Genomic DNA, 25,882 nt, shown 5'->3' on the forward strand with positions numbered 1-25,882 from the left:
TGGGGATTAAAGGTAATTTCTTCGTTGTCCACGATCAAATTGAATTTTGATCTGAAGAAACGAATCTACGTATAAGGGTATCCTGTAACTGATACTTTCTGCAGAGAGGGTGGTGTTAGACTGAGGTTGTGCAAATTATATCTAGTTGGAACCTTTCCGCATATTACACCCAACCAAGTGCATTTGACTTCTGAAAGTAGGAATTTTTAACACTTCGCCAAAGCCAGCTCCAGTATGTCGCTCTGTAATTCCTGTCAAGTTGGTGTAACGGTGTGTGCTGAAATGCTTGTTGGTATAAAACAGCAGTGAAATCGTGAAACGATTACTCCCCCATGTAACTTGTCATAATGAACGCGAAAGCACGTAGCGCGGCATGGATTCTGTTAGAGCTATGAATACTGTCGGAGACATGTCGCCTGGCCTAGAGGCATTGAACAAGGTTTTAGTTACAAAATTACCACTAGCTGATAAGAAACTGAAAATAGTTCTGGCGTAAATAATGCTGAAATGCGTTAGAGGATTGTGCAAGCCTAAACCGCCTTTAGAAATGGGACTGGTTGTCGTTAGGAAGCGTAACTTGAAAATATTAGACGAGCAGATTGCGCAAACAGCGGCTGTCAGAATTTCTTTCGTTATGATGACCGGGATGGTGGAGCTTCGGGCTGACACAAACTTATCATGCAACTGGCATTTGCGCATGTACTTTTTAGGGAATAATAGGAGGAAATATCAGCAGCAGTGAAAGATTGACCCAGACCTGCAGCCGCCCTCAGATAGGACATTTATAAGTCAGTCGTCCTAAGGCTGCCTTGGAGTGCGGAGCAGTCGCAATAACAACACACCAACCAGCCCAACGCAGCTTAGCAATTAACTGTGAGTACGGCAGATAACCCAGTACGATCACTGCGATGAAGTGGGGATAACCTAGTTTTTGTGATAATCGATACTTACATGAAATCCGGTCACAATAATAAGATATGCAATGAATTTATTGGATTTCTATCGAGGTTACTAAAGCGAAATAAAATAATCACGCAAAACACATAACAATTAATATTATAATATAATAATAATAATAATAAGGCATATGATTCAATTCACAGACCCACACTATTTAAAATTCTTGAAGAACAAGGACTGGATAAGAAGACACGGAACATCATAGAGCAGACATTAACAAATACAAAATGCAAAGTGAAATTCATGGGAAAACTTTCAAAATCATTTGAGATAAAAACTGGGGTTAGACAAGGTGATGGATTATCACCTCTGTTATTTAACTTAGTTCTGGATAGAGTCATGGCAGAATGGGAAAAAGAACTCAAAAAAGAAAAGTACTGGAAACCAATATCACTGGGAACCAAAAAAGATGACCTACAAATCCCCTACTTAGCCTACGCAGACGATCTTGCAATAATGGCAGATTCTAGTGAAATGGCAGTCAAACAGATAGAAACCTTAAAAGAGTGTGCAGGAAAAGTTGGCCTACAAATATCTTTTGAGAAAACGGTGTTTACAACAACAAATCTAGAAATTTCTAAGTTACAAACCAAATATGGAGAAATTAAGAGGGTACCATACTTTAAATATTTAGGAGAGATAATTTCTGAAAAATACTCACAACAAGAAAGAATATTAAAAGCTCGTAGGGGTCTAGGGCTTGTCCAAAACATTTACAATAAAAAATGTCTATCTATAAATACAAAAATTAAACATTATAAGTCGGTAATTAAACCAATAATGCTATATGCCAGCGAAACCTTGACACTTAAAAGGAAAATAGATATGGAAAACCTGAAGAAAGAGGAAAGGAAAATCATTAGGAAAATTCTAGGACCAAGATGGACCAAAGAGGGGTATAGATTACAGAAAAATTCTAAAATTGAAGAATATTCTAACATAGAGATAGACATGAGGAAGAGGCGTCTAAAATTCTATGGCCACATAATGAGACTTCCCGATCACAGACTTAAAAAAAAAATAGTAAGATACGTAGCATCCCTTGTTAATGGAGGAGAATGGATCAAAAATGTAAAGAAAGATCTGGAATTAGCCAACATTACTACTGAAGACATGAACAAAAGAAACAATTTCAAACTTAAAAGTTGACAAATGGGAGGTCAAACCAGAGACAAAAGCGCCGAGAACTGGAACAAAATGGAGCGAAGAAAGAAAAGCTGAATTCTCGCAAAGAATGAAGACCTGGTGGGCAAACAAGAAGAATAAGAAGCCCCAGAAGTGAACCATCTTTACTTAGCGTCTTCCATGTTGGGAGCTTTACGACTAATAATAATAATAATAATAATAATAATAATAATAATAATAATAATAATGTAATGGTAATAATAATGTAAGAATCACTTGAGAGGTGGGAAAACTTGTCTCTGTATCACAGTTGCTTTCACTATCAAGAAGCGATCACCCCTAAGAAAACCGGACATGTTAGCGTAGGACTCGGGCCCTGAAGATTCCGTACAAACTTAATTATGTATACAGATTGTCCATCTATAGGTTTTGAAAAGTGACTTTACGAGCACCATAATATGTGATGTAAATGGCTGTATCTTTGATTTCATTGCTATAGAAGCTTAATTTTTTTTAATCCGGCAGTGCACCGTAGCTCTTAGTATTTGACATAAATTTCAATTTGATACCTCTAACCGTTCATGAGAAAAACGAATCTTGACAGACGAAGAAACAGCCGAACAACAAAGTGATCCTATAAGGGTTCTGATTTTATCGACTGAGATACGGAACGCTAAAAAATTATGTTGTCGAAAACAACATACTGCACTTTCGCGGCAAAAACGCACATGAGCCGTAGTTACATACGGAAATAGCCGAATGAGCAAGTGAGTTTATCGACGTCTTTTGGAAGCTGCAGTACGACAGGTTTCAGAAAGTCTGCCACATTCTATCTACCCATGCTTTCTGAACATTCCACCAATAAGAAATAACCTGCTGTTTACTGATTCGTCAGTGCCGAAATGTAATAGCGAAAGCAACATCTCGCTCGTAATTCATAAAGTGCAGCAGACGTCACTAACAACACAACTAACACACACATATGTAAGAACACATCCACCAAAAGTACGGAAAAACAAATGAAATTTAGAAACGAAAGTAAAAAATATCAAGTTAAAAGTTGTGTGCAGCTGTTAATAACTCGAAAATGTGTGACATTTCTACATCCAAATCAGTACAAAAGTTCACACAGTAAAACATATCGCTTTAGTTTAGAATCTATATATTTTGAAATAAAATTATGTTTAATGGCTGGAACGAGAATTCCAAGATTATGTCATGCGTTAGCACTGAGAACGACAATGAGTAAGCAAACATTCAACTTAGTTACTGTTAAAGCAAGCGTATTGCAAAATAACGATTCGTTATAGTCTTGAAAAAACGGAATTACATTTAAAAAAATAAAATGAAACTTTTCGTAAATTCTGCCGAGGGAAAGCTTTTTGGCAGTTGGAAGGTCTTAAAGTTACTTAGTTTGTGCGCTTTGACTGATGTCTTGTAAAGCTTAGTTTACACTGTAATGAATGGAAGGGAAAACTACCGCACGAGCATTCGCAGACATTTCGTCAGAATTCATATTTTTTACCTCCATGATGATCACTATTGATCGCTTGTGTCTGTGTACAAGCGTTTATGCTAGAAAGAACAGAAGAGCACACGATATAACGATGCGGTATTGTTTTTTGTCGATAATAGCCGTTACAAGATTCAACTCTGATATTCAGAGAGGATTATTTTGCATGGCGAGCGCACTGTTTATGAAGAGGTACGCAAAATGGCGTAGGAAAAGGGTGTATGTGGCGGATTTTGCACGTAAGCGTGAAATGCATCGAGTAGTGCGCCTCTGCAGCGCATCTCTACATTTCCCGATTTCCGGCATAATTTTAAATGTCCCGCCCGGACAGGCTCTGTCTTACATTTCAACCTTGTCCGATTACTATTGGAAATCTTTCGCGCTATAGCTGACAAGTACCTATTATCTATGCACGTACTGCGTGAACATACAACTAGCTCGGGAATCAATCTGTCGTATTGCCGGGCGAGACCGATAATCACGGTTACCACCCTCTCATGCGGCGCCGAGCGTCTCCATTCGCCTCTGTCTATTGGTTTATTATCCATTTCACTTTCTTACTACAATTTTGTGTTTAATATTTTCGTTTTGTTCTCTAACTCGTTTTAATGCTAAGTCAACGCGTGTTGACAATACTGGAAGGACTTTTATAGTTCCATTCTTGATTTTAATTCTAGTGAAAAACTTCCTTCTTTCGAATAACCCATTTGGAGGGTACGATGAATCAACTTTGGCTACTCTTCACTGTATTAGATTTCCTTAGTTTCCAAATTTCCTTCATCCTTTTAGAGTGCTCTTCCCTTTCTTCTTGAGTCCACTTTCGTCTAGTTGTCTTCTTTCTCTCCCGAAATTCTGCCTTTTGAACTGCCTTTATGAATTGTATCTGTTGTGTCTATTGTAATTCCAGCGTTTTCCATGTCCTTTTCAGTCTCTATAAACCACGTGGGCTTGGATTTGTAGCTATTGAGTAATGTGAATATTCGCTTGGTTAGTCTGTTGTTATCCATTCTGAGTATACACTCCTGGAAATTGAAATAAGAACACCGTGAATTCATTGTCCCAGGAAGGGGAAACTTTATTGACACATTCCTGGGGTCAGATACATCACATGATCACACTGACAGAACCACAGGCACATAGACACAGGCAACAGAGCATGCACAATGTCGGCACTAGTACAGTGTATATCCACCTTTCGCAGCAATGCAGGCTGCTATTCTCCCATGGAGACGATCGTAGAGATGCTGGATGTAGTCCTGTGGAACGGCTTGCCATACCATTTCCACCTGGCGCCTCAGTTGGACCAGCGTTCGTGCTGGACGTGCAGACCGCGTGAGACGACGCTTCATCCAGTCCCAAACATGCTCAATGGGGGACAGAACCGGAGATCTTGCTGGCCAGGGTAGTTGACTTACACCTTCTAGAGCACGTTGGGTGGCACGGGATACATGCGGACGTGCATTGTCCTGTTGGAACAGCAAGTTCCCTTGCCGGTCTAGGAATGGTAGAACGATGGGTTCGATGACGGTTTGGATGTACCGTGCACTATTCAGTGTCCCCTCGACGATCACCAGTGGTGTACGGCCAGTGTAGGAGACCGCTCCCCACACCATGATGCCGGGTGTTGGCCCTGTGTGCCTCGGTCGTATGCAGTCCTGATTGTGGCGCTCACCTGCACCGCGCCAAACACGCATACGACCATCATTGGCACCAAGGCAGAAGCGACTCTCATCGCTGAAGACGACACGTCTCCATTCGTCCCTCCATTCACGCCTGTCGCGAGATCACTGGAGGCGGGCTGCACGATGTTGGGGCGTGAGCGGAAGACGGCCTAACGGTGTGCGGGACCGTAGCCCAGCTTCATGGAGACGGTTGCGAATGGTCCTCGCCGATACCCCAGGAGCAACAGTGTCCCTAATTTGCTGGGAAGTGGCGGTGCGGTCCCCTACGGCACTGCGTAGGATCCTACGGTCTTGGCGTGCATCCGTGTGTCGCTGCGGTCCGGTCCCAGGTCGACGGGCACGTGCACCTTCCGCTGACCACTGGCGACAACATCGATGTACTGTGGAGACCTCATGCCCCACGTGTTGAGCAATTCGGCGGTACGTCCACCCGGCCTCCCGCATGCCCACTATACGCCCTCGCTCAAAATCCGTCAACTGCACATACGGTTCACGTTCACGCTGTCGCGGCATGCTACCAGTGTTAAAGACTGGGATGGAGCTCCGTATGCCACGGCAAACTGGCTGACACTGACGGCGGCGGTGCACAAATGCTGCGCAGCTAGCGCCATTCGACGGCCAACACCGCGGTTCCTGGTGTGTCCGCTGTGCCGTGCGTGTGATCATTGCTTGTACAGCCCTCTCGCAGTGTCCGGAGCAAGTATGGTGGGTCTGACACACCGGTGTCAATGTGTTCTTTTTTCCATTTCCAGGAGTGTATATCCAAAAAACTGTAGTCTTCTCTTCCTCATTACCTCAGTTAGTTTTTCTGTTTTTAAGTATAGCTCTCTGTTTGGTCTTAACCTATATTCAGCATAATCGTTTCTTTTAGCTCCCAGTATTTTCCTTAAATTCTTCTTTCAACCTTCTGTAGTTTTTCAAGATCTCCATTTCTTGTTAATTTAAGTGTTTCTGCCGCATACAGAGCTTCAGGACTGGCCACTGCTTAGTAGTGTCTTAATTTCGTGCTCCAGGCCAAGGATTTTATTGTTATAAACGTTTTTGGTCATATGAAACACTCGTTCCCTTTTGTGCACTCTAGTTCCTATAGCTGTCTTTTCTTTTGCATTGTACGTAATCCGTTCTCCTAGATATTCAAAGGAACCTGTTTTGTGTATTGTATTGTTGTCAACTGCAATATTTTGAGTAGCATCACAGATGTTTGTCATGAACTTTGTCTTTTCAAAGGATATTTGTAGTCCTACTTTGGCTGTCTGTTTTTGCAGTTCTCTTATTTGTTCTTGGGCATTATCTAGCAAATCTGTAATCAATGCCATGTCATCTGCGGAGGCTAAACAGTCGACAGTGATCTCGTTTGGATTTCTTCCTAGTTGAATCCCTTTAATATTGATGGCCTTCCTCCGTTCTCGAACTACCTTCTCTAACACACAATTGGAAAACAGATGTGACATACCGTCTCCCTGTCGAACACTTGACTTTATTTCAAACGATTTTGAGACCTCCCCTAAATTTTACTTTCGACTTTGTATTTATCAAAGTTGCTTCAATTATTTCAGTTGTTGTATTATCAAGTCCCAATTCTTTTAAGATATCAAGCAGTGTATTTTTGTCACTTCAGTCATAGGCTTTTTTTTAAATCCATAAAAGTAATTACATATTTTAAGTTCCTGATTTTACTCATCTCTATTATGTTCTTGAAGTTTACTATTTGTTCTGCACATGACCCTCCCTTCCTAAATCCAGCCTGATACTCTCCACGCTCTTTGTCAAGTATTTCTTCTGCTCTTTTTAAAAGCACCTTAGACAAGATCTTATAGGTCACTGGTAAGACGAAGATTCCATTATAATTTCTAGGGTCTGTTTTCTTCCCTTTCTTATGTAGTGGATGTATTAGTGCAGATGTCCATTCTGGCGGTAAGCTGTGTGTTGTCCAGATTTCTTTGAGTATTTCTGATAGACATTGTATCATATTGTCACTAGAGTACTTCTATAGTTCAGCAATTATATTATCCTCTCCAGGTGCTTTATTACTTTTAAGTTCTTTCCTGATTTCTTTTATTTCCTCTGTGGTTGGCGGCTTTGAGTCCAGTGTTGTTGGGTTTACAATATCGAAATTAAATTTTTCTTTCGGTGGATCACAGTTCTGTAGTTCTTCAAAGTATCCGGCACGTATTCTGCAGTTCTCTATGCTACTGTATGCAGTTTTCTGCGTTTTTGGGTCCTTGAAAAATAGACAAGGTGGAGTGTATTTCTTTGAGTTACTTTTGAAAGTTTTGTAAAAGTCTCTAGCATTGTTCTGTTTGAAGTTGGAGTCTATTGATGCTAGTTGGTCTATCATATATTGTACTTTGATCTTTTTAAGACCTTTTGATGGTTGTTTCCGAGCTTCTTTTAGGGAGTTCCTACTTTTATCATTTTTATTTGCATTCCATATGTTCCAATCTCGTTGTCTTGTTAGGATTAGTTCATCACACTCATCATTCCACCAGGCATGTTTCCATTTTTTGGTAAGGATAATAGTTTATTCTGCTGTCTGTACTATGTCTTTTTGAAGTTGTTCCCATATTTTAGGTGTTCTCTTTTCCAGAAGTGTCCTGAAATTATCTTCCTTAGTTAATTTCTGAGTTTCAAATTTTTTTGGTTGATATTGACTCTTTTTTTATATATTGGCCTAATTTGGAATTTAACGCTAGATTGATAGTGATCCGAATCTAAACCTGCACTCTTAGCAATTTTTACATTGAATATCTCTGATGTAGACTGTCTGCTTGCAGCAACATGGTCAAGTTGTTTCTCCACACAGACTGGATTCGGGGATACCCATGTAGTTTGTTTCCTATGGAGGTTTTCGAAAAATGTAGACTTTAGAACTATGTCATGTTCTCTGCATAAACTAATAAGTCTTTCTCCATTTGCATTGGTTCTTGCCTACTATGGATAGGTGATGACATTCTTTGCCGATTTGAGCATTAAAGTCTCCCAGAAATATTATTGTGTTTTTGGATGAAATCTGGTCTAAGGTGTTTGACATTTCCTGCCAAAAAAATCAGTTTGTTCTTTTTGTGTTCTGTTTTTCTCATTTGTTGGTGCATGTGCATTTGCAATGATATACAGGTTGTTTACTGATTTGAAGGTTAATGTTGAAAGTCTTCATTGATAGGTTTAGATTCTACTGTTAAGTTTAATATATTTTGGTTTACAATGAATCCTGTTCCAAACTGGGGTTCATTCTTCATAACTCTTTTTGCCGGCTTCCCTTTGAAGATTCTGAATCCCTCTGAATCAAATGAATGTTCATCAGTATACCTTGTTTCTTGGAGTGCTGTTATCATCATAGTTTTCTGTTTTATAAAATGTATTAACGTTTTAAGTTTTCCTGTATTTAGAAGTGAGTTTACGTTGAAAGTTGCCAAGTAGTTTAAATTTTTGGTTTAATTTTATTTGTTGCTTGTTCAAGGTAGGTTTCAGGATGCTCCAACTCATCCTTCGCACATTGCTGTAGGCCCCCAGAATCCGAATGCCTACTTTTAATTTCCTTAGTAATTGGAGAATGATTACTCCCTGGGGTAAAATCTCTTACAAGGTGCGTATCCATTGTTGATTTGTTGGGTTAGGGGAACAAGTCCCCTAAAGATTCTATTCGAGGTTGTTAGCTCTGAGGAACGGTTTTCAGCCACACCACTGGTGGACAGACGATGACCACTTTGCCGCTTGTTTCAAGACAGACGCCAAGTGGATTTTATTTCTTTGGTAGTCTCTTTCGCTAGTTCCGCCATACCGAGAACTATTCCCTCCACCTTCACTATCGTTGAGGTATTCGCTGTATTCTTAGCATGGAGCCCTTACAAGGTACTGTCACCCGGGCCAGGTGAACCTTGGTTTTTTAAGAGGTTGTTACTCCTCCCCCTCTTCCTTCCTCACCTCTTGTATGGTGATGCCCCAAACTTGGGACTGGCGCAGCGGAGTTAAAAACTTCCTTCATTGTTTTGCGAGAACTGACGAGTATTGAACGTATTACGCTTGTGAATTACTTCTAAAACCATACGGAAAATGAGCGGTTTAAGTGACAGTGACACAGATAATTCGTCTAGAAGTAGTGCAATGCCTTCTAAAAAAGCCAAAAGGCTTACTGAGTATAATCCGAACTGGGAAAATGGTTATTCCTCGATAAGAGAAGTAAAAGAAAACTCGTACAAGGCGTACTGTCCTCTGCGGAATAAAGATCTCTCGTGTGCCCTGGAGGCGTTGCTGACGTAAAACAACATGCATCTACTAAATCTCACATGACTGTTCTTAGCAATAGAGCATCGAGTACCTTACCCAAATATTTCTCGAAGCCTAATTTATGTATCTGCCTCAGAGACGGACAAGATTACTGCTGGAGAATTCGCATCTGTTTACCTTACTGTTGAGCGTTCTCTAAGTTACAATAGCATGGATTGTTCACACAAATTATTACCATATGTTTGCAGTGATTCAAAAATCGGTCAAAGTTTTATATGCGGAAGAACAAAGTTGGAAGCTATTGCATGCAAATTATTGGCCAAAGTATGTGTTAAAAATATTTTAAAGACCATACATGGGAAAAATTTATACTTTTCTATACCGACAGATGCAAGTAATAGTAAAGTAGCAAAATGCTTATTGCTTGATATTCTTTGTTTATGACACTGGGGTTGTAAACCGTCTAATGGAATTTGTAGAATGTAACGATGAATGTGCATATCAAGTTTCGAAGTTATTAACAGACGCACTGGATAAGAATTGATTGTCTTTAAATAAACTTTCGGCATTCACCGCAGGCAACACTAAAGTAAACTTCGGCAGAAACCATTCAGTTTGTACACTTGTTAACTGAAAACGACAAAACTGTCAGAGCTGATTTCCTCATCAATACCCTCCACAATGCTACAAAATGCAGCACTGATAAACTGGAAGTGGATGCAGAAAGTTTTTTCTAAATTTTCTACATCTTTGCAACTTCTATAACCTGTCTTGCAACCAGGCTCAAAACAGGAAGGCATCGTCACTTAAGTTTAGGAGACTGCAGACCCAACTATTAATTTCAATCGAAACAACCCTATTCACCCCATGTTACTGGAGACAATAGATGACGCTTTCTGTTTCTGTACGCTATACTGACACTGTAAGATTGATTCCGCAGTCCCTGCCAGCAGTAGATTTCTTTCTCCCAAACTTCAACAGCTTCTGTTGTATTCCGTCAGTTTCAATAAAGTATTGAATGTGTAAAGAAATATCGTTTCAGCCTTGTGGGTCGATGTATCGGTGCCTACGCCGTAAAATGAAACTTCTTGCAATTGTTTTATGCATTCGGATACAGAGTGGGCGCTAGAATATTTTTAACGGTCGCTATAGCTTTGGTGCTGGCTGTAGAGTGCTTTGCGGTGACGTTGGAGTCAGGATATGTAGCGGCATTCGGTTTTAAGAGTGGCGGCTGCTGTGAAAGAGCACAAGAACACATGTACACCCTAGCTTTTGACACCTTGAGCATTTAGTGGTAAGTTTTCTTTGAACGCTGTTAAGCATAATGTAGATGCGGTAATCTGAAATTCACGGCACTAAATTTATCACGCTGTGCTACATATTGCTCCTCTAGACTCGGTGAAACTTGGCACCAGGGTCGCGAGCGCACCTTCACTTGTGCATGTTTTAAGGAGCTTCTGCGCATGCGCAACTGGCATGACGTAATTGCCTTACATGCCAAGTACATACGGATTTGTTAAACAACGTGCACGGTTCACTGCGTGCACTGCTACCACTCAACGACAAGCCTATGTCAATGCTATCAGCAGGTAGCACACTGTAGTAGACTTATCTACATTCGCTTGCATAAATACCGCTAAGCGGTAGCACACTCCACAGATATGCGAATTCAATCACTAAATAGTAAAATTAGATCGGACATCAGTATTTGTTGTTGTCATATTGATGGAAAAACCTGTTTTGGTGATTATGAATGAGATATAGTACATTAAGTCTTGGATTTTATCCTAGAGTAATCCATCTGAGACATTGACAACCATAAAACACATCATTGTGAGACTGTACCATTTATTCATGCTACTGACGTCTGTTAATTTTATGGTTGGTCAGTTTATCTGTAATGTAGGCCTACATTGTACGTATATCTGAGCATTCACGAAGTCCTGCCTCACTGGTTTCTCTGATATTCATTTAAATATGGAGGGTCGAAGACGGTATACTTTCGTCCCTTACGGCTCTCACCGCCTCATTTGCGTTCTTGTCAAGTGACCTTGTTGATAGATAGCACTACTTGAATTTAATCATTTCCACAAACAGCGGCAGTTTGTGCTTGGAGTTGGTTGTCTACTGTGTACGAATCGGCTTTCCTGTGGAGTGTCAACATAAACTCTGTTACCCCGTATTAAGCTCTAACAGGAAAGAAAATTACCATGAAAATTTCGCCATAAGGAACTAGGGCATTCCAGAGTAGGTCCGTTGTCTGAGCAAGTAACTAAATCAAATAAGCGTGACTAGAAGAGAACATTTAACAAAGAAGTGTGTAATAAGTGTAAGTTGTGGTGTGGATGCAACGTAAGAGAGCCTGATTTTCAGCCCACAAGTTAATTCGCTAAGCAATACATGAATTAGAAATCTTGCACATTGGCCCAAAAAAATAAAATAGCGCGCGAACTGCAACTTAACAAAAAGGCGAAACGGAGAGTAGCGAAAGAATAAACATTATTTCGTTCTTCCTGTAAACTGTACTTAACTATGTACAAAACAACAGAATTCCACGAAAACAATTCTTCCTTTTTGCAGACAAGTTATGCATGTTATTATTATTATTATTATTATTATTGAAAGCGGCTGAATTTGTATAAATCTGTTGATAAGCATAACTGTTATACAGCAGATGCTATTAATTTCGCACTCTCATATTTATCTGAATTTAAAAATTTGTGAACATGCAGCTTGTATATGTACGAGCCGCCACTGGGTTTTACGGTACAGTCAAGTGAACTGAAGGACTGATGATGCTTGACAACTTATAAGCTGTTTTTAGTTCCGCAGCAGCAATGAGTAATTCTTCCTGGGTATCTTCTTCATCATGAATGTAGAAACAGGCTTCGATGTCACTGCTATCGCAAATGTGTTTGTACGTTTCCTCGTAGAAATGTGGGGCCTCATATCCGCCTGACAGTAACGCTTGTCGTCGAAATACGTGTCATAAACTTCTGGCCCTACATACCCGCAATAAACACTTCGGACTATTACTGACTTGCACTCATTGTTCGTATTAAGTTTAGAAAGAATCGTCTTATCAAATCACTATTCAAATGGAGCTGCCCGATTCTTCTGCGTGGTGCTGCTTAAATAATTCTAGTCCTGTTCTACTGGAGAAGTCTGGTATTTTCTCGAATGACTGCGCTAGGTCGAGAAGGTGTTTGTATCGTCGATACAGGATCGCAACCTGCAATGCCATCTGTGAGACGACCTTGTCAACATAAATTTGTTGACATAAATAAAACTAAGTGCGGTTGCAATTACATTTCGCGCTAACAGATGGCGTTACTTCAGTATTTGAGCCAAGCTTGTAAACGTATTTTGCAAAATAGAGAGATAAATAGGTCTTGCCGGGACGCCAAGACAAGAAGGTCTATAGCAGTGATGGCTCCGATACATTCGGACAAATGGCAACCCTAAGAGCATCTAACACTGAACTGCAGCTTCATCTTTCCTTGGAGTTATTCCAAATCTTTGTACATATATCGGTTGACACTTTTTTCTAGCTTCTCGTTACACAACAAGAGGAAATTTGAAGGCCGAAAGTCATTTATCGATTCCAGCATTACTTGAAGAGAGGTTACCAGCTACACACTGGAGACAATATTTCAGTAGCCCCTATATCTAAGACAGTACCGTATGTCTGCAGTGACATATCAAGCACTTCTTAGATTTTATTAAAGCACGCATGAGAAAGATAATGTCAACAAAACATGATTAATGAAATGTGAAATATACTGTACCAACGACTTGTCACATTGAGTACTTTAGAAAATTGCAGTGTACGTTGTTAGAGGGCATATAACGTGATCCTATATAAACCACTTTGATTTATCATCAAAGATGTTTAACGTAACAGGGATACACCAGCAACGAGAATGATCTGGTCTTCCATACGTTTTTAATTTTAATCAGCATAGTAGATACATTACGTATTTACTTTTTAGGATATTTACTGTGCTTTTCCTTTTTAATAAAAGGAAACAGAAAACTTCTGCTGATACAGGTATCTAATAAATTTATCGTTTTATTCATGTATCGAGGAGTTGTGAAGGCTTCGGAAACTGTATGCCAATCGTATTCAATTTCCTTCTGCATTTACGCGGGGGTCTCTTGAATCACAGAAGCAGCTATGATATCTGCTCTATCAGCAACATTAAATTCCCTTCCGACCACTCCATAGATCACTCAGTTTATGTCAAGCAACAAAAGCATTTGGTACTGCTATCGCCTAAGCCCTAAGCGGAGAGGACGCGATCTTTGACAGTCTGCCGAATGACCAACGATCAGGGGAACATTAGCGAACATTGGAAAATGCGAACCGACACGCCCGAACTCGCCTACCTATTACACCAGCGATAATTCTCTTTCTGTTGGGTTCGCTCCAGCATAAACCAGGATTAATATGTTTGCGGGTAGATGGTGGTGGCGACGGTGCACCGTGCCCATAAATATCCCTTTACAACCATTAAATTCCTAATGATTATAGTTAGTTTGGCCACTGGAATACTGGTATTTCTGTTTCCATTGGATACATGCTGGCTACAAGCAACCACTGTCTTTTATCGTTTAATCTAGCCCTTAACAAATACGTTTTCACGACACGAAACTTTCTCGTTCTTTCTGGGCATGCAGAATCATATTAACCTGCAGAATACTATACGGAGATCACCAGTTTATTTCTTTGAATGTGCCACACCAGCGAGCTAAATCTAGCAACAACAGTCACGTCCCATAACTAAGCAATTAAACTTTCTAATTATTTTAATTTAATACAAACTTTAACAAAATATTTTGAATATTTTTTATGCAATTAACTCTTAGAAGATTCTACAGAAACTGATAGACTAATATTTGAAATCGATATTTATGACAAACCGTATATCATAAACTTTAATAAAACTGCTGGTAGTTACGTTATCGCGTGTATTGTGTGAACTTAGGTGTATATTAGCACAGTAAGGGTCGCCATCGCCCCCCCCCCCCCTCTCCTCCCACTTCCCCAACCTTCTTTCCTGCCTTGGCTGTTTCTCGCTCTTCCTCACTGCCCTAAAAACACACACATCAAATATTCCGTTAGTCGCAGTCCACCTGTGAACTCCATGTGATGTGGGTTTAATTTTGTCATTTTTGTCTCCTGCTGCCAAAAGTGATAACATTTATTTGGTTAGGTTTCACATTGAGTTATTTTGTATAAAAGTGCTTCGTTTTGCTACAGTTCTGTTTATGTGGAAATATTCTTGAGCGAGATAAGGTAAGAGTAACCTTTACTAATAATCCAGTTTGAGAAGCGAGAATTTGTATCATAAAGAAACATATTTTCGCCAGAGTGTATTGTTTCATTTCATATTACATAACTAAAAAAAAAAACAAATTCAAATGCCGACGTAAAGACGTAAATCTGGAGCTTTAAAAAGAAAGCTCCAAAAAGACTAATTAGAATCAGCCGCTAAAGGTCGTGAGACTATTACAAAATCTTTTAAGCCTCACGAAAAGAAGAGTTACAAGAAGTTCATCTTTAAGATATGTCAGAACCTACAACACCACCAGAGAGACAACCATCAAGCTATATTGTTCAGTGAGCTTCAGAGTGAAAAAATGTAAAACAAATCACACAAGAACAAGATATTTGGCTTCTGTGCAGCTACTCTAAGGGAAGGAAACAAAAAACGACAGAGATTCTCTTACTGTATGTCAAGAAAGTAACGAGATCTTAGTATGATCTTAGTACTGATGACAGGAACAGTTGCATGTTGTACGATCCTGGTACTGGGTCTCCAATAATGAGTGTAACCTGCGACTGGTAACAGCATGTCCTTACGCTGGTTTCTCAACTTTTCAGACCAGATTAGCGTCTTTTCCCTCCGACCTTTCAAGTAAACGTTTCCATGGGAGATTGCTGTACATCAAAACAACACACAACAGAACCAGTAAACAATTTCCACGTGATTGGTAATGCGGAGCGAGTCGAAAAACAGTATTCATTGTTTACCTTGCGGCAGTTTTAAATCAAATCAGAGTGAACTCGCTAAAGAAGGATTTTCTCCAAAAAAGCACCCTACAAAAGACTTTACAGATTGTTAGCAATGCATGTAAAAAGCTCTAAGCTTCTAAAACATTACTTATGATGGAAAACTGTCCAAATAGCATTGAAAGTTCATGGTGCAGTCAATAATCTTCAACAGATGGTTAATTGTGAAGCAACAAGATGGAAAGCTGTATTACAAAAAATTCTGGACACAGCTTTCCTCTTAAGCAGTAGAGATTTAGCTTTCCAAGGCGAAAATAGTGAGACTGATGATGTTCACAATGGATTTTTTTCGGGGATTAGGGGGGGGGGGGCGGGGAGGCTGGAATATTGGAAGTATGACGAAGTAACTCGTGAACATCTGCCCCAAGTTACAGAAAAGCAGCTGATAAACGAAAGTATGATGGGTCAAGCTCACTACCTATCATGGTACTCGTAGTATGAATTTATTTCTGTATGTGGTGAAAAACTATTGTTGATACAACTCCTGACATTTCCCACTACGATCAGAGTGTACTCATTATGCACTACGTATTTCAAAATGTTGAAAAAATTCATTCGACGTTTGTGAAACACTCACTGAATCTATGAACATTAGTGGAAAAACAGGAGAGGCCATAACTGATTACATACTGCCCACGTTAGAAACCCTTGGAGTGCCATTTGCGCACTGTCATGCACAAAGCTGTGACAATCGCTCATATGTGGGTTCACACTAGCGGCGTTCAGTCAAGAATACGGAGGAAAAAAATAAATATCCCATTTTTTCTTCCTGTGGAACAGTCTCTCTGCACAGAGTTGGTGTCAGTTCCGCTAAACTGAATTATGATGTTGCGAAATTTTTTGGAAACCTTAAAAGCTTTTATTCTTAACTCTCTAACAGACTCGGTCATTAGGTATTGTTGAAACAGCGTGTTCCTTTGTCTGTGCAAAACCTCTCTGAAACTCGTTGGGATGAAAGATTACAAGCTGTGCACCTAATTTTGAAGCACTGTCCTTCGATCCACAAAGTCTTAGATCTGTTTCTGGTGGTTTAGGCACCAACATTAACTCTTCGACAAGAAATACTGTTTTGGGGCTCAGGTAGTACTTTGGATCTATCAAAGGCCCCTTGATACCATCATTTCAGGAGTAGCACCAGGTCTTGGCCTCTATTAATTATGATTAGAAAGAACAAAGGAATTCTCCTCAACGTAGAGACGCAACTAATTAAAAACTTACTTCATAACATGCAAGTCCTATGCGATTCATGAAAAATCTTTTTAAATTAAGAAAAAGTAGTTGTCGAAGCAGTTGGCATCCGACTACAGTTTATTATCAAAAGGAAACTCAGGACAGGTGCAAAGACACCTGCTTCAGCTAGAAGCATCAAATGATTTCAAATCTTTTGTTCTCCATCCTGTTTTTTATTTTGTCACGGCAGATTTGACAACAAGATTTTGAAGCTGTGAACAAATCTGTGATCTTTTTAATCCCCAGTTTTGCTTTCTTGTACGATTCCGCTAAGACTGTTTACGGCTGAAAGCTCTTTTAGTGAAATGGAGAACTTTTTCAAAACTGGCAAAGTGCACGATAGGCCAAAGTCATCTGAGGCATTTAGCTGTTGAGAATGTACTGCCGAAGACTCGTGACTCTTTACGACGTAATTCATCATTGTAGTCAGTAGAAAGCTGGGATTACTAAGTAGTCTTACTTTGTAGGCAGCGCCTATTACTGACATAGATCATAATTTTAGTTTTTTGTACCTCTTTTTATGTTAACCTTAAATAAATATGCTTCCTGTGATAATTTTTAACTAAAATTACCTTATAAATGAAGTTTAGTTTGGACATATAAAATCGTTACCATAATTATACCCTGCATTTTCAGGTCAAATTGCATTCTTAAATTGGTACTGTTAAGAAATAACCATCCAATTATTATGTAGCAAGCTACTGTAAAATGAGAGAAAGCGAAACTTCTATGATCGTCGGTTCAGCGCCCGTAATCGAATGTGGAGGCCATGATTAGACCATACATTCTCTGTCTCAGTCTCCTCTCTGTCCGTCAACGATCGATATTTTACCGCTCTCTCTCTCTCTCTCTCTCTCTCTCTCTCTCTCTCTCCCTCGTGCTGCAGTTTTTCCTTGGTCGTAAGTATTGTAAAGATATGTATGAAACGTAGACAGTTCCGTAGTTATGTCTCACTATTCAACAACGCATGAACTGACAAACATTTATTCATTGTTAAACTGTAATGCTGTAATTAAAAAGGAAAAAATTAATATTACACAGCAGTAGCATTGTGTTCACGACATCTTAAAGAAATCTGCACAGAAGTTTTGCATTGAATTATGGTTATTTGAGGCCTGAAGTTTCAGAGATCGACGAATGATTCCGTCAGACGATAAAATTGCAATACAGTGGGGACAGTGGAGTTCCAGTTCAGTAGTGAACATTAAAAAGATTGTTCCCCATACACTTCTCCGTAAAGCTTGTACCGTACTGCGTGGAAGCTTAGTTGTGCGTTCGATCTCCATTACATATGGGGTGTTATACGAGCACAAGCGTACCAACGTAAGGTAATGCCAACCTGCAAACACTATGCTACTTCTCAAAAATGGAATACTTGAGAAAAATCGCGTTACAGAATTCTACAAAACTTATAATGAAATAGTATCACCATCGTTTAAATTTCAAGAAAGTAATGTTGGCTGTAAATTCCATTGTAGTCTACACACCAGTAATATGGACATTTAGGTCTATACTCGTCGAATGCAAAGTGTTATCATGCAATTGTCAACTAATCCTTTTAGTTGCTTTTCTTGATTTCTAAGAATTTTCTAAAAATGTGTTTTTTTTGTTATTACCCCTCATGTAATACTTTTGCCACTTTTACACCCCAAATAATACTTTTTTTTACTTGCTGTAATGTAATACGAGAGTCGAGCCTTCATCAGGCAAAGTTAGTACTTAAGTTAAAATAAGAAGTGAAAAACAAGTTGAAATTGTTGTATGAGAAAATACAAAGCACAAAGTTGTAATTCATGAAAATAACTATAATTTAGTAAGGAACATTTTTAAGTGCAATTTAAGGAACACAATTTACGAAAACATAAAACCATAAATGGTCTTATATAACGTAGGAATACTTTTCAATGGAAAAGGAAGTCAATATGAACTTCCTTTGCAGCAGAAATTTCTATTTTTTTCTTGAGTGCCACAAAGCACGAATTTCATAATACTTATAACGGTTGTAATCGTCAAAACAGTGTCTGTTCCCTGAGACATGCATGCACATCAGAAGGACATTGTAATGTAAGATACAGACACGTCATAAACACAGAAATTGTAATAATCAATGCTATTTAAAATTGCATTCAACTTTCCTCATACTTGAAAAGTATCACAGCTCAGAATGTGCCGCACTTCTTGAATAACCCATTCACACCTTGCAGTAAAAGCTTTGATATGACACTGTTCTTGCCGTGGTGGGTCGTGAAGTAGCCTTCAACAAAACTGACACAACTGTCCTGAAGTGCAAAAATTGCGAGATGGGGATGTGACGTTTTACTTACAGGATGGGGTGCTTCACATGTATTTTTCTATGACAGAGTCTAATATTTGCCCTTGTTTGACTTGTATCACTTTTCTCACCGGTGTGCTACGTGCCTGAGTGGAGTTCGCATTGCCTTCTGTTCTCAACATCAAGTCAACAAAGATTTGCTCGTCTCTTCATTTGACATATACTGCATTCCCAAGGAAATTATATTGGAACCATATTACCTATCTGTCTCAAACAACCACACAGGAATCTCCCAAATTTTCGGTCTCATATAACCATGGATAAATAGAAACTTCACAGTAAATTTCCTTATGGAGTACGTGAGGAATCACTTCCTGTAGTCACAGTTACCTGCTAAGAAGCATATAGTGTCATATAATCACACATGGAGTCAGGGCATTGGTTCTATACGACGGACTACTATATACTCACCACGATTTTCAGGGCTCGTGACCATTTAAAAGCTACGTGTCCGTAAATCAAACCTGCTCGTGATAACCTATTCACGGCTCCTACTACAGAAATCCATTCACCACACTGATCGGCGACTTACGAGAGCGTAACTGTAATTATAAAAACTATATTTCGTACGTCGAGAGAAGAGCTCTGACAGCTGGCAGCGCAGTTGCCAGTATTCGGCACGGATGGGCAGCGAGCCAGCAGCGATAGCCCAGCACTACGGCAACACTGGGGCGTTGCCACAGTAACGTAAACAAAAGCTCACGTTCTGATTGGCCATCGAGCATGCACAAAGTACGTGCTCCAGGGCCGCGTCAACTGTTAGATGTCTTCTCCGGCATACGCACTGTAACGGCCTAGAGCGGACGGAAATTTCCGACGCCAGACAGGCCGCCGTTCGTGGACAAGTAAACAGAGCGAAGGCTGCAACGCTAGACGACCCTGCTGCCCGAACAAGAGAACGTCACACAATAGGATAACAACGCGACTCATCGCGAAGTTGTAAACACCGCTTATGATATTTCAATGGACCGAGCAACAGTCGATTGGTAACAGGATTCTAGCTAACTACAGAAAGAAACAATCGATTAAATTACATCACAAAGATGGACCTACATGTAATTAAATATTCTGCACCATTTCTTAAGTTAACTTCAACAACCAATCGAACGGTCATGGATTTTCTCCATATCGAAAAACGCATAACGTAACAACCTATACAAAGCTTCTCTTAAGATCTTCAGCCAGCATTTGTTTGATAATTTTTCTGGCGTTTCAGCAGCACCAGTGGTAGACATTCTCAAAGATTCACCCTCCAATGCCGGCGATTGTGCACTAACAATAGTCATGGAATACCTCCTAACATCGTGTTGGACCTCCTTTTTCTCGGTGTAGTGCAGCAGCTCGAAGTGGCATGGACTCCACAACTAGCTGGAAATCGCCTTCAGAAATATTGAGGCATGCTGCCTCTATAGCCTTCCATAATTGCGAAAGTGTTGTCGTTGCAGGATTTTGTGTACGACCTGACCTCTCGATTAAGTCCTATAACTGTTCGGTGGGATTTATGTAGGGCCAACTGGGTGGCCAAATTATTTGCTCGAGCTGTCTGGAACTGTCTTCAATCCAATTGTGAGCAACTGTGGCCCGATGCCTTGACGCTTCGTCAGCCATAAAAATTTAATGGTTGTTTGGGAACATGAAGTCCACAAATGGTTGCAAATGGTCCCCAAGTAGCCGAACATAACCAGAGGATCCAGACCGTTCCACGTAAACACAGCCCACACTACTGAGGAACCACCAATAGCTTTCACAGTTGCTCGTAGACAATTTGTGTCTGTGGCTTCGTGGGGTGTGCGCCACATACCAGCCCTACCGGCAGCTCTTACCACTTGAAACTGGGACTCATCTGACCAGGTCACTGCTGCTGTAGCCCAATAACACCAAATTCACTCTCCTAACAGGTACTTTCGTTGTACGGCCCAAATTGATTTCTGACGTTATATCAAGCATTGTTACTTGTCTGTTAGCATTGACAACTCTACACAAATTCCGCTCCTCTCGGTGCTTCAGAGAAGGCCGTAGGCCACTTGCATTGCCCGTATTGAGAGGTAATGCATGAACTTCAGTACTCTTGGCACACTCTTTGCAGTGTGGATCTTGGAATACTGAATTCCCTAACCATTTTAGAAATGGATTGTCCCATGCGTCTAGCTCCAACTACCATCCCGCATTCAAAATCTGTTAACTCCTGTCGTGTGGCCACAATCACATGGGAAGTCTTTTGAAATGAAGCACTTGAGAACAAATAACAGCTTCGCCATTGGACTGCCCTTTTATACCTTGTGCACGCGACACTGTCGCTATTTGTACACGAGCATATCACTATCCCATGACTTTTATGACCTTAGTGTATGAACCTGCCACGGCAACATCAAAGAGCTCTTTCCTGGTGATTTTCGCTGTAACTCTATGATTGTTGCATGCAACGGTTGTGCATTGCAGCGCGGTAATTCAGGATCTGTTTATCGAGATTTCAAAAACATTTTAATAGGCAGGATCGCATTCAAAATTATTTATTCCTACGACCGGTTTCAACAGCTGAGGCTTTCATCTTCTGATCTTCAAAAAACTTGTTGTTATACGTCCTGTTCCATTATGACTGTTGTAGTGAACTCTGGAGAAATTATTTTGTGACTTCAGGTACCATGAAAATTTCCAATGAGATCACCCTACGCTGGGCGCCATAAATGTAGTGAACTCTAGAAATTAATGAAATCACACACACAAAGGGTACAAAGTTAAGGTGTCCACATATGAATGTAAAAGATTGCTTATATGATGAAAACATGAAAGAAATGTATTTATTTTCGTGCTGTTTACATAAATCAAAACAGAAGTGTAAATCTCAGGGCCGATTTGACTGGGCGTAGACACGACTCAGTTATTAAGGGGAAGGAGGAGGGAACGAATCGTCTCACCTTTATTCATTATCGTTCGTCGTATGCTGCTGTCGGAGGCAGGCGCTGTGTCGGTACGGCGCTTCGCCTCAGAGCTGTGCTGCACGGGTTGGCTGCCCTCATCAGCAATCGCGGCTTTGCGGCGGGTCACAGGTATGATCTACCCGTTGTCTGCCCGTTGTCGGTTGTGTGGCCGAAGCAGTGATATCACGGCGTCGGAAGGCGAATGATAGCGATGGGTGGAAGAGTGCCCATGTCCTCTAGCTTCTGCGATGTCTCCGAGACTCCATCCTCTCTCGCTTCTCCTCCATCTCCCAACTCAACTCCTCTTCGAGATATTCTTCCTTTCGGCGCTGTCATCAGCGGACGAAATTTTCAATGCAGCCCATTGACAGATCGCCGTTTCATCGCCACGTCTCTTCGTGCGCGATGGAAATGTTCTACCTGGCGTGGGCTGGCGTGTGGCTCGCGAATCGGCATCTTCCTCAAGATTTCAAATTCTTAAGATGTTTTCCTGTATTCCGAGGCTGTTGGGAGAGCAGCTACACAATGCTTCTTTATAACCACTCACTCTGCGTGAGCCCTGGATAGACTCATGCCTGGACTCCGTCTGAAAATCTTCTGGGGTTCGTCATGAATGTCCTCACTGTCAGGAAAAACATCTTCTTAAGAATGCTGGCATCTTTCACACGCCACCCTGTACCAATTTCCCGCGCTTTTTGTACGCTCCTCCTTGTGCCCATGGGGTGCTGGAAATTTCCGGCACATCTCCGCTTTCTAAGGCAGGTAAAATGGCTGCCCCCATGGTGTTCCGTTCTAGTGGCTGCAGGTGTCGATCAGCTCTTCGCACTAGAGATGGGCAAACTCGTTCATCCTTGGGAACTAGTTCACTGCTGATCGTTCTTTTTTGGGAACCGTTCATCTTTACTCGTTCACCGTTCATTTGCTTGGTATATGGTTCTTATGAAAAACTGAAAACTAGTAGTGTAGGTGACTGAAGGATGGAGGGCACCAAGAGGGGGCACTTGCCTCCCCCTGGAGTATAGAGTTTTTATTCATTACAGTATTCTTACACACTTTTATAAGTAATTTCTGTGATTCTGCAGAACCTGTCGTTTAGCCAACGGTGGCTTTGAGTGGCTGATCGCAGGGAAATAATATAGGGTGGCGCACGGAAAACCGGCCCCGAGTACAGACTGCTCGCCAATTACGGACGATGTGTTGACCGTTACGAGCAGATATAACAAACAGACAAACATGTAATAATTAGGCAGTGAAGAAATAACAAGCTAATGCAAGCAACAATTGCGAAACAATCGATAACGATGTGTAGAGAACTGGAGAAGAGAACATGAAAATCTCATGCGACGCGCATGGGCTATAATAGCTCACGTACTCTTGTAAACCTGTTGGTGGCTGTTTCCCAACTTAATAGACCACAAGGCTCTTGTATAAAATTCTTCGTTTCGACTTCCACTACATAGCTATGCTACGTTGTAAACAATAATCGTTTACACCCTATATATACTTGACGTTGTCTCTGAGTTCGTAGGCGAAGTAGAGACTACATGGAAGCATAAAATAAAATGTGGTTTTCTCACACTTGCGTCACACACTTAGTAAAAATTGGGTTTTTGTTGCATTATTAACGTTGATGCAACAGCAATAATAATAATTAAGTTCGCAGTAATAAAGTTTTTAGTTTGAAATCTCCTTCTGAACAAGTGTTTTTGAGATTAAAAGTAAATATGAATTTATAGCAATCTACGTCTCTTCAAACGGAGAGGCACCGTTTTTCCTACTGAGCCAAAATGACCCACAACCCACTTTCCTTTTTTTTTTTTTTCAAAGAAACCAAACTAGCAGGTAATGCAAATTGGAAACAACCAAACTTAAAAATAATTAGAGCCTTCCTAAATGTAATGTTTTGTATATGAAAGATACGCGAAAATCGTTTTATATGAATTTTCTTGCACTAAAAATTAAGCAAATTATTGAAAGTTAGTTGCTAAATCAAGTCGATGAAACCAAAAAATATATGAATAACAAAAAAACTTGCCTTGTTATAAGTATGTCTTCTGCTGTTCATCGATATAATGAAGTGAGCTGATATGCCCTTTTGTTACGTGAAAAGACGTACCTATTACATACAACGTAATTTTTATGTAATTTACGTAACTATAAAATACTTTTTGATTACCGCTCGTGGACGCTGAATAGCCAGAACCAAGTGCAAGAACAGTTTGGAACACATGTAAAATAGGCGAGCGCAGTGAACGAAACGAACAACTGGATACTGAACTAACAAGGAGCACTCGGCAGTGGAACTGAGACAGGTGGTCATGCGAGCAACGTCGAGTGCGGCCGAGGGAGACCGAGACTGAGACGAGCACGCGACCAAGGCAGGAACGAGAACTGCCGAAGTGACCGCCGCGACCGAAGTGAACTAGTGAACTATGAACCGATCGTTCCTCGTTCCCGGAAACTATAAGAAAACCGCCGCGACCGAAGTGAACTAGTGAACTATGAACCGATCGTTCCTCGTTCCCGGGAACTATAAGTAGACCGCCGTGACCGAAGTGACCTATGAACCGATCGTTCCTTGGCATTCGTTCCTCAGTCCTTTCGTTCATCTTGGTGAACCGTTCCTTTGCACCCGTTCGTTCGCGAACTACCCATCTCTTCGCACAGAGCGCTTCTCGTTGTTTGGCGGGCCCTTCGCAACGTCTCCCTCCTGCAGAGAGGCAAGGGCACCCGCTCGGCTTGCCGCTGTATCCCTGCAGAATGACTGCATCCGGGGGCTCGCCCCAGGGTGTCCGGCTCAGCCGCTTGCGGCCCGTTGGCGAAAGTGGCCGCAGTCGGACGTATTACGCTATACTACACCTGCTATGTTTACATTATTGTTTATAATATCTAACACATAACACACAGATCAGTTAAAAATAAAAACAGGTTTGTCACCAATAAAAACGATACAGTTGAAAAGCCCCTTGTGTAACTGGGGATGTGCACACACAACATTCCACTGATGCTTGTTGGAAGTTGAATGGAGTAACAGTGCACGCTCCCGTGTAGCCCAGGATCGGGACAAAACCCCTCCGACACATCCTCTTACAAACTATGCCATGTGCCAATAGTGCTGTCTCACACAACTACAAGCCGCCTCCATATGATTCACAGTGATCATTCAACATCTGACGCTGGTCACACCCCTCATATACTCCACCATACATGGTAACAACAATATACACGAACAACACTAATGTACTTTAGTACCCGCTGCTTTTCGCAGAGATTGCGGTTCTAATCATTTCGTGGTTGAAGAATATTTCACGGTACAATGGCAGGTCATGTGACCCTGTGTGTTAACTCTTATGCGATAGTATCGTTGTGTTAACAGCACAGCCGGCCGGAGTGGCCGAGCGGTTAAAGGCGCTACAGTCTGGAACCGCACGACCGCTACGGTCGCAGATTCGAATCCTACCTCGGGCATGGATGTGTGTGATGTCCTTAGGTTGGTTAGGTTTAAGTAGTTCTAAGTTCTAGGGAACTTATGACCACAACAGTTGAGTCCCATAGTGCTCAGAGCCATTTGAACCATTTTTTTGTTAACAGCACAATGCTCGTCTACAGATGGCACGTGTCTGTATGAACTGCCTTTATGATGCTGAGATACTTCCATTGGCAACAACGGCTTCATATCTGTCCCCAATTGAATTTGTAGGGAACAAGCTCGTATGTCAACTCTGTCCCAGTGCCAGCATCCTCGATATCAAGGATCAGCTACAACTATTGTGGGCCAGCTTGCCTCAGGCGGTGATACAGTGGGTTTATGACACCATTCCC

At 40.9% G+C, this 25,882-nt stretch overlaps 1 protein-coding gene across 4 annotated transcripts in view; it reads left to right on the forward strand.

Moving 5' to 3' along the window:
• LOC124622274 (probable cytochrome P450 6a13) overlaps window positions 1–25,882 on the forward strand; it is a 229,452-nt gene that overhangs the window by 130,585 nt on the left and 72,985 nt on the right. The window contains exon 1 of one of the 4 annotated variants that reach the window (XM_047147939.1): window positions 802–873. The exons of the other annotated variants lie outside the window; for them this stretch is intronic. The gene's annotated coding sequence lies outside the window, so the exon portion shown is untranslated. Of the gene's footprint in view, window positions 1–801; window positions 874–25,882 lie in introns of those variants that run through there. 4 annotated transcript variants of the gene reach the window in all.

This window comes from Schistocerca americana, chromosome 7 (genome assembly GCF_021461395.2).
Source record: "Schistocerca americana isolate TAMUIC-IGC-003095 chromosome 7, iqSchAmer2.1, whole genome shotgun sequence".
In the NCBI taxonomy this organism is placed as follows: domain Eukaryota; kingdom Metazoa; phylum Arthropoda; class Insecta; order Orthoptera; family Acrididae; genus Schistocerca; species Schistocerca americana.